At 40.9% G+C, this 12,994-nt stretch overlaps 1 protein-coding gene across 3 annotated transcripts in view; it reads right to left on the reverse strand.

The window, feature by feature from the left end:
- NPSR1 (neuropeptide S receptor 1) overlaps positions 1–12,994 on the reverse strand; it is a 108,786-nt gene that overhangs the window by 86,870 nt on the left and 8,922 nt on the right. For 2 of the 3 annotated variants that reach the window (XR_007378067.1, XR_007378068.1), the window contains exons 2-3: positions 710–791; positions 385–580 (exon numbers count right to left, since the gene is read on the reverse strand). The gene's annotated coding sequence lies outside the window, so the exon portion shown is untranslated. Of the gene's footprint in view, positions 1–384; positions 581–709; positions 792–2,463; positions 2,621–3,661; positions 3,787–12,994 lie in introns of all 3 variants that reach the window. The other variant, XM_048950798.1, reaches the window with a different exon arrangement.

Consider the following 12,994-nt stretch of genomic DNA (forward strand, 5'->3'; position numbering starts at 1 on the left):
GAGGAGGCATCCACAACCTCACTGGACAACCTGTTCCAGTGTCTCACCACCCTCACAGTAAGGTATTTCTTCATAATATTTAGTCTAGATCTATCCTCTTCCAGTTTAAAGCCATTTCCCCTCATCCTGTCACTAATGCCCTTACAAGAAAATACACTACTTGAACCAATGCTGCACATTTAGCTTGGGAAAAAGTCACCTTTGCCAGAGCTGTGATAAGAAGTAAACATGAGATCTCTGTATTTCTTTCAGGTTTATGGAGAAGCCCACTAATCTACTTACTACAAGTCCAGGATGAACTGGAAGGATTACAGGCACTTCTATGTTAGCACTTTAGTTCAAGAGTGTCCTTCTGAAGTGTACCTCCCAGTCACACCCCGTTACCTGGTTCATATAGCTGAGCAGTCTCAGAGAGCACAAACTGAACATCCTCCTGAAATAGCGTATCACGAATGTAAGGTCTTCAGGATCAACTGTTTTGCTGTACAGATCCACTCCCGCTGGCCCACTGCACTGACAGCTGAGATCAACTAGAACATCTTGTTTCTCAGGCACCTCCTCCTCTTGCTTCATTTCATCACTGTGAAATTTCAGGAGTTTCAGAGTTGGAATTCAGCTGTGTCTCAAATAATTTGGATATTTCTTCAAACACATCTGTGCTTCTTAAGGCAGAAAAAATGGTCTAAAAATATTGTATGCATTTACTCACTTGCCAGAAATGTGGTGTTTCTGTTGGAGGTAACATAATGCAGACTTTTCTGCTGTTTGAGCAATTCTTCTTCCATGCCTGGCTGCAAACCAGTGTGAAAAGGAATAAACAAAAAGTCAGAAGAAGAAATAATCAGCTAACATCCCCCACTCAACTAAAATGTGACTCTTAGTCTGAATCATAATATGGCTCTGTAGTTTCATTGCATATGCCTGTTCTTGTTCTGGCCCCAGATGAGAAATAAACTATTCTCAGTGTAGCCTGTTCCTGTGCTTTACAACCCTTTGAGTAAAAAGTTTCTTCCCAATACCTAACCTAAATCTCCCCTCTTTTAGTTTAAAACCATTCCCCCTAGTCCCATCACTACCAGACTGTAAAAAGTCAGTTGCCCTCCTGTTTCAAATCTCACCTTAAATACTGAAAGGCCTTTAAGTACTGACTCAGTAACTAATCAGCCAGTTCCTTCAGGACCCTAGGGTACATGTTGTCCATCCCCACAGACTTGTATACATTCAGCCTCATCAAGTAGTCTCAAAATTGCACTTTTCTTACAGTGATGGGGGATCTTGCTCCCCCAGCCCCTGTCTAGAGATTCAAGGATGCAATAAACACGGGAATCCTGACTGCCAGTGAAGACTAAGGCAAATAATTTTTTTAAGTACCCTTGCCTTCTCCATGCCTTGTTGTTTATCAGTGGGGGTACAGTCCCTATGGCCTGTCTCTTCTGACCAATGTGCACGTAGAATCCCTTGTTATTTTCCACATTCCTCACCAAGTTTGATTCCATTCACACCCCGGCTTTCCTCATGCCATCTCCGTATGCCAAAGCTCTTTAAGCATACTTTTGGATTGTTCTGAGTCAGTGTTTGAACAGCAAGGCATGGGGAGAAGAAGCACAGTACATTTTTAACGCGACTGATGTGCTAAATTCAAAATAAGGGCTTACACATTGAGGCAAAGGATTACAAATATCATCACGCATAAGCAGCCCATCACTATTATTTCATCCTGTCCCGTCTCACACACACAGGCTATGGCTACATGCATCTATTCCTGCCAAGAGCAGTCTCCAAGGAGAGATTATCATGTGCTATCATCCTACAATGCATTAATTAGATCTGGGGAAAGTATTAATAGTACCCAACTTCTCTATCAATTTTCAGCTTTGTTTACTTCCTGTATGTTACCCACATACACGCATAAATACCAAACTATTCATTGCTATGGGAGGGCTGCTAATATTAGAGGTGGTGCTAGGCCTCCAAGGGCATGAGTAGCCCTTTCTGCCCTTGGTGGCCTCCCCTGGGGACGTCTCTGTTCCTGCCCACAGTTCAGATGGCTTCAGGTCTTTGGCACAGCGCTCCTCCATGAATATTGCTGCCATAAATGCATTTGCTAGGACATTTTTGCAAGATGATTTACACAGCAGGGCCATGTGTTCCTCTAAGCAGCATATGACAAGCTTTCTTAAAATAGCTATGTTAAAAACAAATGCACAGGTTTATTTGCAAAACACTGAAAAGGCAAACACAAACTGAAGTCATATTCAAGGCTCTGGGTCCAACCAAATATCAACCAGATGAAATAAATATTGGAAGTACTGAAAAAAATAAAAGCAACTCTTTCACATCTCAGAAGCCATTGTACAATGATAAGGGAGAAAGGAAAGCTTTCCACAGATGAAATTTGGATGCCAGCTCAAGGAACCTGGAGGAAAACAAATACTTCTGTTTCCTCTTCTCAGCCTGAGCTACCTGAAAGCTGTCTGTAATAGAACAAGTATCTTCTTTGAATTAAGTCGTATGATTTTGTGGTTTATGTTGTTGCAGAATGAGCTGAAGCAGAAGTTCTCAGCTCCGCCGCCCTGTGTAGCCCCTTCCTTGGCTGGTTAAAACCGAGTCAAGCTAATCACTAGAAAGACAGATAGACAAATTATAAAGAATTAACATTTTCAGGTGTGCTTACATAAGAAGTAGACTTAGAGACAGTTCAATTTAGTTAAGAAATCACCTACTGTGAAGTCTTTAAATGGAACATTCTGTGAAGTAATTTGTTTGGGATTTGATAAATGACAAGGACTCCATGGAAACTTCTGTAAATGCTAAGTCCTATGTAATCAGAAGGTAATGCTTTGTAAGTGACCACAAAGCATGGGGTAGTTGCTGTTCACTGAGATGGTGACCCAACTGAATAGAAAAGCAAACCTAGTGTGATCAAGTCTGCTGTAGTTTCTCCCTTTTACACAGTTCAAGAAGCTCTCCAAGAAGTTCTATGAGAGTGGGTCTTCTTAAAATGTCACCCTAATGACAGGATGCAAGCAAATTTACTCTCTGAATGGTAGAACCACTAATTTAGTAAAATTTGTATGGATGTGTAATCTTCTATCAGTTAATAATGTTTAAGAGTGGCCTTCAGTTCTGCCTGGACTCATAGTCTCCTGAGAGTGGCAAGCACAGAACAATATTCAATCACTGTGCTCCTCCAGCTTCCAGCAAGCTGTAGTTACAGCACTTGTTGAAACACAGGTAGGGTCAACAAGAATGGCAGCTCCATGAACATTGTCTGTTTGCATATAATATGAATAAAAGGAAGCATTCCTCTCTGAATGCTGCACGTGAGTTTTTCCACAAAGAAAAGCTTTCTACAAAGTCTGCAGGATGATGCACTCCTAGAAAACATATAGCCTTGGTATTAAGTAATCACGCTTGGTAAGTGGTGAAACAGATGAATGCTTTAAAAGGCTTGAGAGGAATCAAAGACCAGTTAGCTGATTTCCTCTCAAAAATTTAAATTTGTCCAATGATCTCCATTGTTCTGATGTCATAATTAGTTTTTCTAATTAGAAAGAATCATAGGATCAAAAGAAAATATATGTCATTAACAGATCAGCCACTTATCAAAGCAACTGTAGCTGGGTGAAAGAGCAGGTTTTTCCCACTCAAGGTCTCTAACCTGAGTCTGGAACCAGCTGAATCCCTACAGTCAGTCAGGCTCTGCTGCAGATGCTGTTTTTGACATGTTCTTTCTTCCCACCCAACTCCTGCTTCCTGCTTTTCTCAGGGAATTCCTAGCAGCATCTAAGGAAGAAATATCTATCAGCGCATTCTGCAGGCAAGAAAATAAGCTGTCCTTTAAACTGTCTCTGACATGATAATAGTAGCAGAAAAAGAGGCTTTAAACAGAATAAAAGAGAAACTTCTCGTGGACTTGTTTCCAAATTAATAAAACCTGCACCAAAAAGCATACAGGAAAGAAAGTTAGTTGAAACCAGAACTGCACAGTGGGAAAAGCATGCTGGTCTCAGCTTGAACAACGCTGTGCAGCTCCTGTGAAGCTATTCCCAGCCAGATAAGGATCAAACAAAAGGTAAGTAACTTTGGAGCAATCTGCCCAGTTTCCATGAAATCGGAGAGAGTGAAGAGAGGACTCTACAACACGTACAATATTTCCTTTTCACTTTGTCTTTCCCTTAGCAGTGAGTGCTGATGCTCTGCACGCTTGGTAGCTGACTGGGTGAGATCCTTCCAAAGCTTGATGCCAACAGCACTGCCCTTGCTGTGCAGTTGTGTTTGACAGCGTGACTGAGAAGCGCTTTGGCAGACCTGAGCATGCCAACCAGAAGGAAATGCAACAACTTGAAGGTAGTCCATGGGAAGGCATGTAACTTCTCTAGCAAATCCACATCCAACAAGGCTGCAAAGTCAAGTCAGAATATAAGTCTCCCATCTTTTTCTCCAGTATGCATAGTACCACTGATGTGAATGAAGTCAAGCAGCAAAACACCAGCCAAGTTAAAATACTGTCTGCATGGCATTTGGTCCATTCACATTCACATCCATGTTCAGAAACACTTTAGGATTTACAGAAGGTGAAGTCATTCACCCAAGACAGGATATAAGCTTCATATAATTCATTTGTGGAATGAAGTAGTTTCTCAGAGATTACTGATTAAACTCTCTCATTGTTAAGAGTTGCTATTTTTTAAGCTTCACTTTGAGGAGACCACTTGAAAAATTTACTGTAAGCCCCACTATGAACATAGGAAGAAAATGAGATCTCATCCTATACAGTGCCCTTAACATTGAAGTAAAGCCTGCTAAGATTCAACATGCCAAACACAACATTGTCTATCTGATAACAGAATTGTATACACCTAAAAGTTATCTGTGAAGTTACCCTGGGCAATAACAACAACCAAGATACTTTTCAGGCAGCTATAAGATTATCCAGCGCGTATTCTCTTCACACAAGGATGAATTACATTTGCAGGAGTTACATGAAAAGAGATACATGGAGGTAATACACTTCCTTGCTCGTATTCTCCATAACCACTCATTCTCTTCTCATAATTAAGTCCATGAATTAAATAAAAGGAAAGAAAGAAGGATTGGGTTAGCAGCCAGCTAACAACGTACTACATTTGGGACTCATTTTCTTTGGAAGTGATGGCATTTGTTCAGTAATGACATTAGATTGAGCAAAATATAATTTGCTATTGCTTCAGGCTTGTACATACTGTTGTATTAACACCAGAAACCATTACTACAGCTCCCGGTCATGAATCAAGATCTCAGATCCACATGTAAATTCTGCCTCAAAAAAAAAAAAAAAAAAAAAAAAAAAAAATCACAAAACGACAGAGCAGGTGAGGTTGGAAGGTGCCTCTGGAGATCCCCAAGGAAGACAATCCAGAGCTGCTTGCCCATGACCATGTCCAGACAGCCTTTAAGATCTTCAAGGAGGAGACTGCACAGCCTCTGGGCAGCCTGTCACAGAATCATAGAATCACAAGGTTGGAAACAACCTGTAAGATCACCTAGTCCAACCGTCCTCTCATCACCATTGCCACCACAAGCACTAAACCAGATCTTGCAGCTCCTCATCCAGATTCCTCTTGAACACTGCCAGGGATGGCGACTCCACCACCTCCCTGGGCAGCCATTCTAGTGTCTGACCACTCTCTGAGAGAAAAAGTTCTTCCTGATGTCCAACCTAAACCTCCTCTGGTACAACTTGTGGCCATTTCCTTGGGTCCTGTTCGTTGCCTCTGAGAAGAGGCCAAACCCCTCCTCATCACAACCTCCCTTTCAGGCAGTTGTAGAGTGCAGTGAGGTCTCCCCTGAGCCTCCTCTTCTCCAGACTGAACAACCTCAGCTCCCCCAGCTGCCCAAAGTGCAGGACCCGGCACTTGGCCTTGTTGAACCTCATCCCATTCACCTCAGCCCAGCAATCCAGCTTGGTGTTACCTGCAAACTTACTGAGGGTGCACTCAATCCCCTCATCTAGATCATCAATAAAGATATTAAACAAGATGGGCCCCAGTACTGACCCCTGGGGGACACCACTTGAAGCAGGACACCAGCCAGACTTGAATCCATTCACCATGACCCACTGGGCACAGCCCTATAGCCAGTTCTTTACCCAAAGAAGGGTAGGCCTGTCCAGGCCATGGGCAGCCAGTTTCCCCAGAAGAATACGGTGAGAGACCGTGTCAAAGGCTTTGCTGAAGTCTAGGTAGACTACATCAACAGCCCGTCCCTCATCTACCAGACAGGTCACCCAGTCGTAGAAGGAGATGCGGTTGGTCAAGCACAACCTGCCTTTCATGAACCTGTGCTGGCTGGGCCTGATCCCCAGGACATCATGCACATGCCGCGCCACAGGCAGGGCCACCAACCTGCCCATTTAATACTAGCCCAGGCTGCCCAGGGCCCCATCCAATCTGGTCTTGAAGACCTCCAGGGATGGGGCATCCACAACCTATCTGGGCAGCCTGCTCCAGCACCTCACCGCTCTCATAGTAAAGAACCTTATGCCCATTGCAGCACAGGATACCAGATCGAACAGGAAAAGCAATCTGATAAACATGCAGTGCTAGTGGCACAGACCACAGCTTCCATTAGTCTAATTCATGTGCTACTAGTGATAATCTAATAGATAATCTATCTTTCAAATACCCTTCCAGAATGTAGCCCTTCCTTCTCAAGTCAGAATGCCTCAAGTACATGAATCTAAAGCAACAGCTTGAACAGTCACCTTTGTTGACCTCTGACTGTGACTCTTCCTGCCAGGTTTAGTACTGAATATCAAAGATGAGCCTTGTTCTATACTTTTTCAAACAAAAGGGATTAGAACCAAAATTTACTCTGAATAAGTTGAGTTATCATAAAAAAAGTTTATTCATTTCTACTCCAGGCTCTGGTAGCTGTACCTAAGTAAAGGCAGATAACCAGTTTGCACGGTAATCTTTATGCTAAAAGAGAGCATTTATGGGTTAATAAGCAAGATTTAAAAGCAGAAATCTTTGGGAACCAAGGAAATAAAAGTCAATATGTGGAAATACAGGGTCTAAATCTGTCATATTAACTCAGGTCTTTAAATGCTAATCTACCTATCTCCACATAGAGTTTCCTAATACAATAATCTTTTTTATATGCAGATTGGTATGAGTCAGGAGGTAACCAAGGGATACCACTCAATTGAATCTGTCTGAAGGAGGTAAATGCATTGCTGATTCCTAATCTTGACTACCAGCAAGGTCCCTCTGCGAGACCACATTCATACACAGGAGGAACAAACTGGTCTTTCCTGGGTAGCTCTTTCTGTTTTTCTAGATGTAGGATAAACACTCTGTAGACAAGCAAGTGTGACAAGTGGATGCAAAGGTACTGTAAGGGCAAAGGAAAACTTCATGTCCACAACAGCAAACCACGTGTACCACAGGGGCAGACCTGCAGGATGAAACACTTTGTGCTGAGGACCCAGTTTCCAGACCATGCTGTGTTTTTATTTTCAGACTAAATACACTCTGGCCTCCCAGTGTGGATGGCCATTTGCGGCTGAAGTGCTGCACTAGAGCACATCTTCCAACTTCATTTTCCTCTTAAAACAGCATGGTTCATGAGTTCTGAGACCACTCCACAATACAAGGATAGAGGAGAGAGACAATGGAAAAGAGGAATCCACTCAGAAGTCTGGCCAAATTCAAAATCTTTTTGCCAGAAACTGAAGAACTAATCAGCTAGGTCATTATGGTACCATATATCTTTTCTTGTACTGAGCTGCCCAATATTTTTGTTCTTCTCATTTATTACATTGCCTATTGGTTGTACTTTATATAGAAAATCACACCTGATTTCAAGCAGTTGAAGGTTATAGGGCGCATCTGTGAGGGAATAAGATTACTTTCAGTAATCTCACTAGAGGAAAGACATGCATAACTCTCCACCAGAAAGAAGAAATTTTGAATGAAAAATGAAATAGGAATAAGAGCAAAAAGATACAAAATGGCCATAAGTAAGCAGAATGTGGAAAAAGAGAATTATAACCATCAATATGTTTGGACGGTGCAACTACTTTTCCAGCAGAACACAAGAGACAGATTTTCAGATGGAACTCAATCATTTTCTAGAGGAAGTTGCTAGAAATATCTGCCTACCATGGTGGACTACATTCAAAAACCTCCCTCCCCATTCCATAAGGACTAGATCAAATCTCAACATTGAGGAGCGCCATAAACATCATTCACCCCAGGGCCACAGAAGTTAACCTCCTGCTCTCACAGCAGAAGGATACTGGGTTTGCATTATCTTTGGATGAATGCTAGGGATAGTCAGAGCAGCAGCATTAGACAGAAGTCAGCCTCCACACTTCAAAAGCCACTGCCAGATCCTGTCTTTAGCATATAGAGTTGAGCCCACAATCATCTATCTAATTTTAGACATCACAGATCTTTTACCTACACAGCATTGTGCTCCAATTTGCCAAGCAGAAGAGATTTCTATCTTTGGGAAGGATGCATTTCGGTAAACATGCAAATGCTGGGCCTTATAAACTGTGCATTCTAACACACCTAGTGCTGGTTTGGAATAGTGAGTGCATACCAGAGCAGTGACCTCCAGTACTACCTGCATTCATAGTGCCTTCAAGCAATATTGCCTGAAGTTACTTCATTCCCAATATGTTATTTGGCTTTCAAATGTTGAGATTCTGTTTTTAACTATAGGGAAAACTATTAATTATTGCATATAGTGGTTTTATAGTGCATGTAGTGGGTTTGTGTGTGCATATACAGAGAGATAAACAATCTTTCATCAATGATTTGTTCCAAAGTGCTTTGGAAATGAAAGATCTACTTCACTGCATTAAAAATATGCACTGGACTGTTGTTATGGAAATGTTTACCCTTGTAAAAGCCAGTTATACAAAAACAAAAAGAAAGCTGAAAAGACTAGAAAATGATTTTCTGCATTATAACATATCAAAGGGCTACACTGACAGACCCTGTGAAATAACAGAGAGCAAACCAGGAACAGCTAATTGCTAGGGTGGGCCCATAGTAAATGTCAGAAAGGAATCAAAACACAAAAGTTATCAGTTAAACCAACAGGAGCATCTACTTTGCTACCTTTCTTTTCAAAGCTGCCCCCTTTTATTATCATCTTTGTTTAATTCAGCTATTGCATACACATGTTTAGAGCACATAAGACCTGAATTTCATGTTCTGGCCAAGCCCCAAAAAAATCAAAATATATTAATATTACTCATTTTCCTTCATACAAAAATAAGCTTTTTAATAATAATGAGAGATGCCTGTTACTGTTTCAAGGTGCCCACTCAGTGCAGAAGAATGCTGTTTTGAGATGAAGTATTGTAATGATTTGATTTAAAAAGATTCACACTTGTTCTGATTCTTTTTTTGTTTTTTAATCTGTGCAGCTAATACTTAGCATTGGCTTCTTCAGAAATTCTTTCAAGCAGACTGAAAATAGACTTTAGAAAAAAATGAATAAAGGTATTTGTACCAAAATAAAATCCTCAAACTCTATATGGACACATCCAGTGCTTCTCACAAACTTTGTTTTTATGGATTTTACCATTCCTTTGAGAGCACATCTTGCATCCTTGGCAATCTGTAGCAAATTAGTAATTAGCTATGGTGATATTTCAGTCCCTTTCCTTCTCTCTGTTTTGGGGAAAAAAAAAAAGATTTGAGGTTGAAAACCTGGCAGATGGCTTCACTCACATCAGAACAACATAATTCATTGGATAAATAATTATCATCATAACTGTGATTTCATTCATTAACTTCATCAACACCCTGTGTCCATTTGTGTTATTAGTTAGCTGAATTGTGATAACTTTGCTTGTTTCAGATTGCAGATATGCAATATATATGCAATATATTCAGATATGCTCACACTCACCTACTTACAGTACAGTTTGCTTTTAACTACCCTTTCTCCCCACTTCCATAACTGCTTATCATCTACCATTCGTAAAACTACTTATGCTTTTGAGAAGCTATAGAGTTCACTGGCACCGTTAACAGCACAGCTTTCTGTCTAGCATTTACATTTGTATTTACAGCCCAACATTTGTTCCACTCCCTGCGGTAGCAGAAATACCATATGCAAGGCAGCTCCTGGGGGAGAGAAAAGGATGAGTGCACCTGTGTGGATGCATTTGCACAGGCAGACTTCTCACAGTCCTCTGTCCATGGTACATGCAGAACTTTCTGCCCACTCTGGTGGATGACCTGCCTATTCCCATTGACTACACAATCACATTTGTCATGATATACACACAGCTTACAAGGCTGGGCACATACATTATGGCCAGCCATGCTAAGACAACTCTTCTTCTAGCCTCTGGCAGTGGGACATCTCCAAATACCTTCCAGGGGAGATGCTGTGCCAACAAGGAGCAGTAGGGTACCTGTGGACTTTGCCAAGTGCTAGGGTAAAACCTTGGCTCTTCTGGTGCCCAAGTACTGGGTCATGTCACTCAGCGTTAGCTTCAGGCCACTGGGAGAGTCTTCAAACCTGAGGCCCACAGCTCCTCTGACAATAGCATTTAACCAGAGGTACTCTTCATTGTGTTCTCAAAACAAATTCAGGTGTTTTCTTTCAAATAATACAACATGCATTTCCCTTCCTATCCCTCACACACATAAAGGCACAGAACTCCAATCAATCTCTGTAATGTGTAATTATCCTTCTGATCAACCAGAAAATAATCCTTTTTTCCAGACTGACTACTCAAAATGAATGCTATGCGACCTCCTAAAGGTCAACACCACTCATATAATCCACAGATCATTTTAATGTCAAAGCAGTCTTGTAATGTTTAAATAATGAAGTCTCATTTTCAGCAGTGACATCATATCAGATTTGTCCTTCTGTGCTTAAAACCTCACATATGTTCCTATCAGTCTTCTTTGAAATAAGAAGGTACATATGTCTTATTAAAAATAATTGGAGTTGAGCATACTGCTACTCTGAAAATATCTTCTAAGTACTTGCTTGTATCTTTAAGCACCTAAACACTTTTAAAATATGGGTTGTAGTGAGCACAATTTGTCCACATTTTCTGTCAATCACTATTTTTATTCTGAATTAAAGTGACAACGAAACGCTATCTTTGTTGATCCCTCCAGTCATTCTGGTGATCAAATGCCAAAAATAATAGGTTCTGAATTAGGGCTGCGAAGGTTGGATGGAGCATCACCAAAAACTTGCCTAATGACAGCCTGTCTTTGCTCAATGCCATCAGGGCATGTTGCAAACATAGAAGAAGGTAGAGAGGCCCCTGCCTTGTTACCCTATCTGATGCAGCCCTGCAGTGTGCTGGGGTATCACACGAACCTTGACCAGAGCCTTCGAGCCTGCTGGTGTCAGAAGTAGGGCAGATTGCCTGGTCTTCACTGGTAGTCACATTAATTGTGCCCATGTATCTTATTAATGGCACAGATGCATACCTTCAGGTTTTTGGATCATTTGAGAAAGGTGGTTTACTTCTAATTTGCTTATGCTCAACTCCACCAGCACACAACCTTGACAGAGTATGACTGAGATCTTTTTCAGAAGGCAGAACTGCATTTATTTTTAACAAATAGACTTCTTGATGCAAGAAGGTTTCAGTGAAGTTGTTTGTAAGAGCTGTATTGGCAGCACACCTTGCTCTGAGACTATACTAAAATCTAGAGGTCCATGCATCTAGGCTGATCCAGAAGCACGTAAATAGAGCACAGTACTTACATTAGTTTATTTTAAATGATCTTAAATACAAATTCTTTAAAATGAAGGTTAATAGATTGCATTATGCTAATATGCTAATCTCATTGTTTAGAATAGAAAAAGAGGTTAACCTCTCTTTAAGAAGGAGGCAAAAAGTCACTTTACAGATGCTGTACAGAGGCAGTACAGCATGCTCTGTCAGAGACAACAGGCATCTCCAGCTATGCCATAAAAAAAAAAAATGCTAGTGCCTATAGGTTATTATTTATTATTATTATTTTTTTTTTAAAGAGAGTTGGTCTTGGAAAAACATCAGATTGCCTTTCTGAGTTCTTGGCAAAATCCTGTCTCCACTCCTCCCTGTTCCCAACATCAAGAAAATACTACATTTTTTTTTCATAAGCAAAGTATTCAACACCAAACAATTCCACGTGCTTCAAATCCTTGGCAAATGCAAGAAGAGCACAGACAAATTACCACGATTTTGTTATTTCAGAAGTTACAAATATATTGATGAAGTGGTTAGATGCATATATCCCAGTTAAAACTTGCTTTCTCACTGCACAGCTGTTCAGAACAACCTGGCTGATGAATGACTAGCTCTGTCAGTTCTGCCTAGAAGCAGTGTCTCTCCAACATTTATATATCCCTACTACCTACCAAAGGGCTTTTAGACTGGACTCTTAAAAAACCCATCCATTTCAGCCTATAGAAGTGGATTTGCTGAGAATTAAGTTCAGATTTGTTCCTCGCATTTCCCAATCATATTAATACTCTAGTAGTGAGACAGATACATTTTAAACTAAGCTGATATCAATGCCAGTCCTCTTACCTGCATTTCAGATACCCTTCCCTGGCTACCTAATGAATTCTGGATGCTCTGCTTCCTATGATCAGTAAGGCATATACCACAGTGCAAGAAGAAATGCAAAACAAAGCACTAATTCTCCATATTCTGAAAAACAAGTACATAAAATGAACATATGTTTCTGTTCAGAGACCTCGCGGCTCACTTCATTACCTCTGCCTCTATTCTGGGTTTTAAAAAACATCCACCCAAGACATTCCAGTGCACACAACTCACAGCCTGTAGTGTATCCAAATTCACACCTCTCAGAGGGCTGAATAAACTACCCCTACTTTGTCAGGAGCAGACCAACATAAAGAGACATTCTTCTGCTGCAAAGAAGTCAGTAATGTGATAGGGTACCAAATGCAGAGCTTAAAAAAAAAAAATAATATACACAACTACTCACTAAGCAATGGC

Source organism: Lagopus muta, chromosome 7, assembly GCF_023343835.1.
Source record: "Lagopus muta isolate bLagMut1 chromosome 7, bLagMut1 primary, whole genome shotgun sequence".
In the NCBI taxonomy this organism is placed as follows: domain Eukaryota; kingdom Metazoa; phylum Chordata; class Aves; order Galliformes; family Phasianidae; genus Lagopus; species Lagopus muta.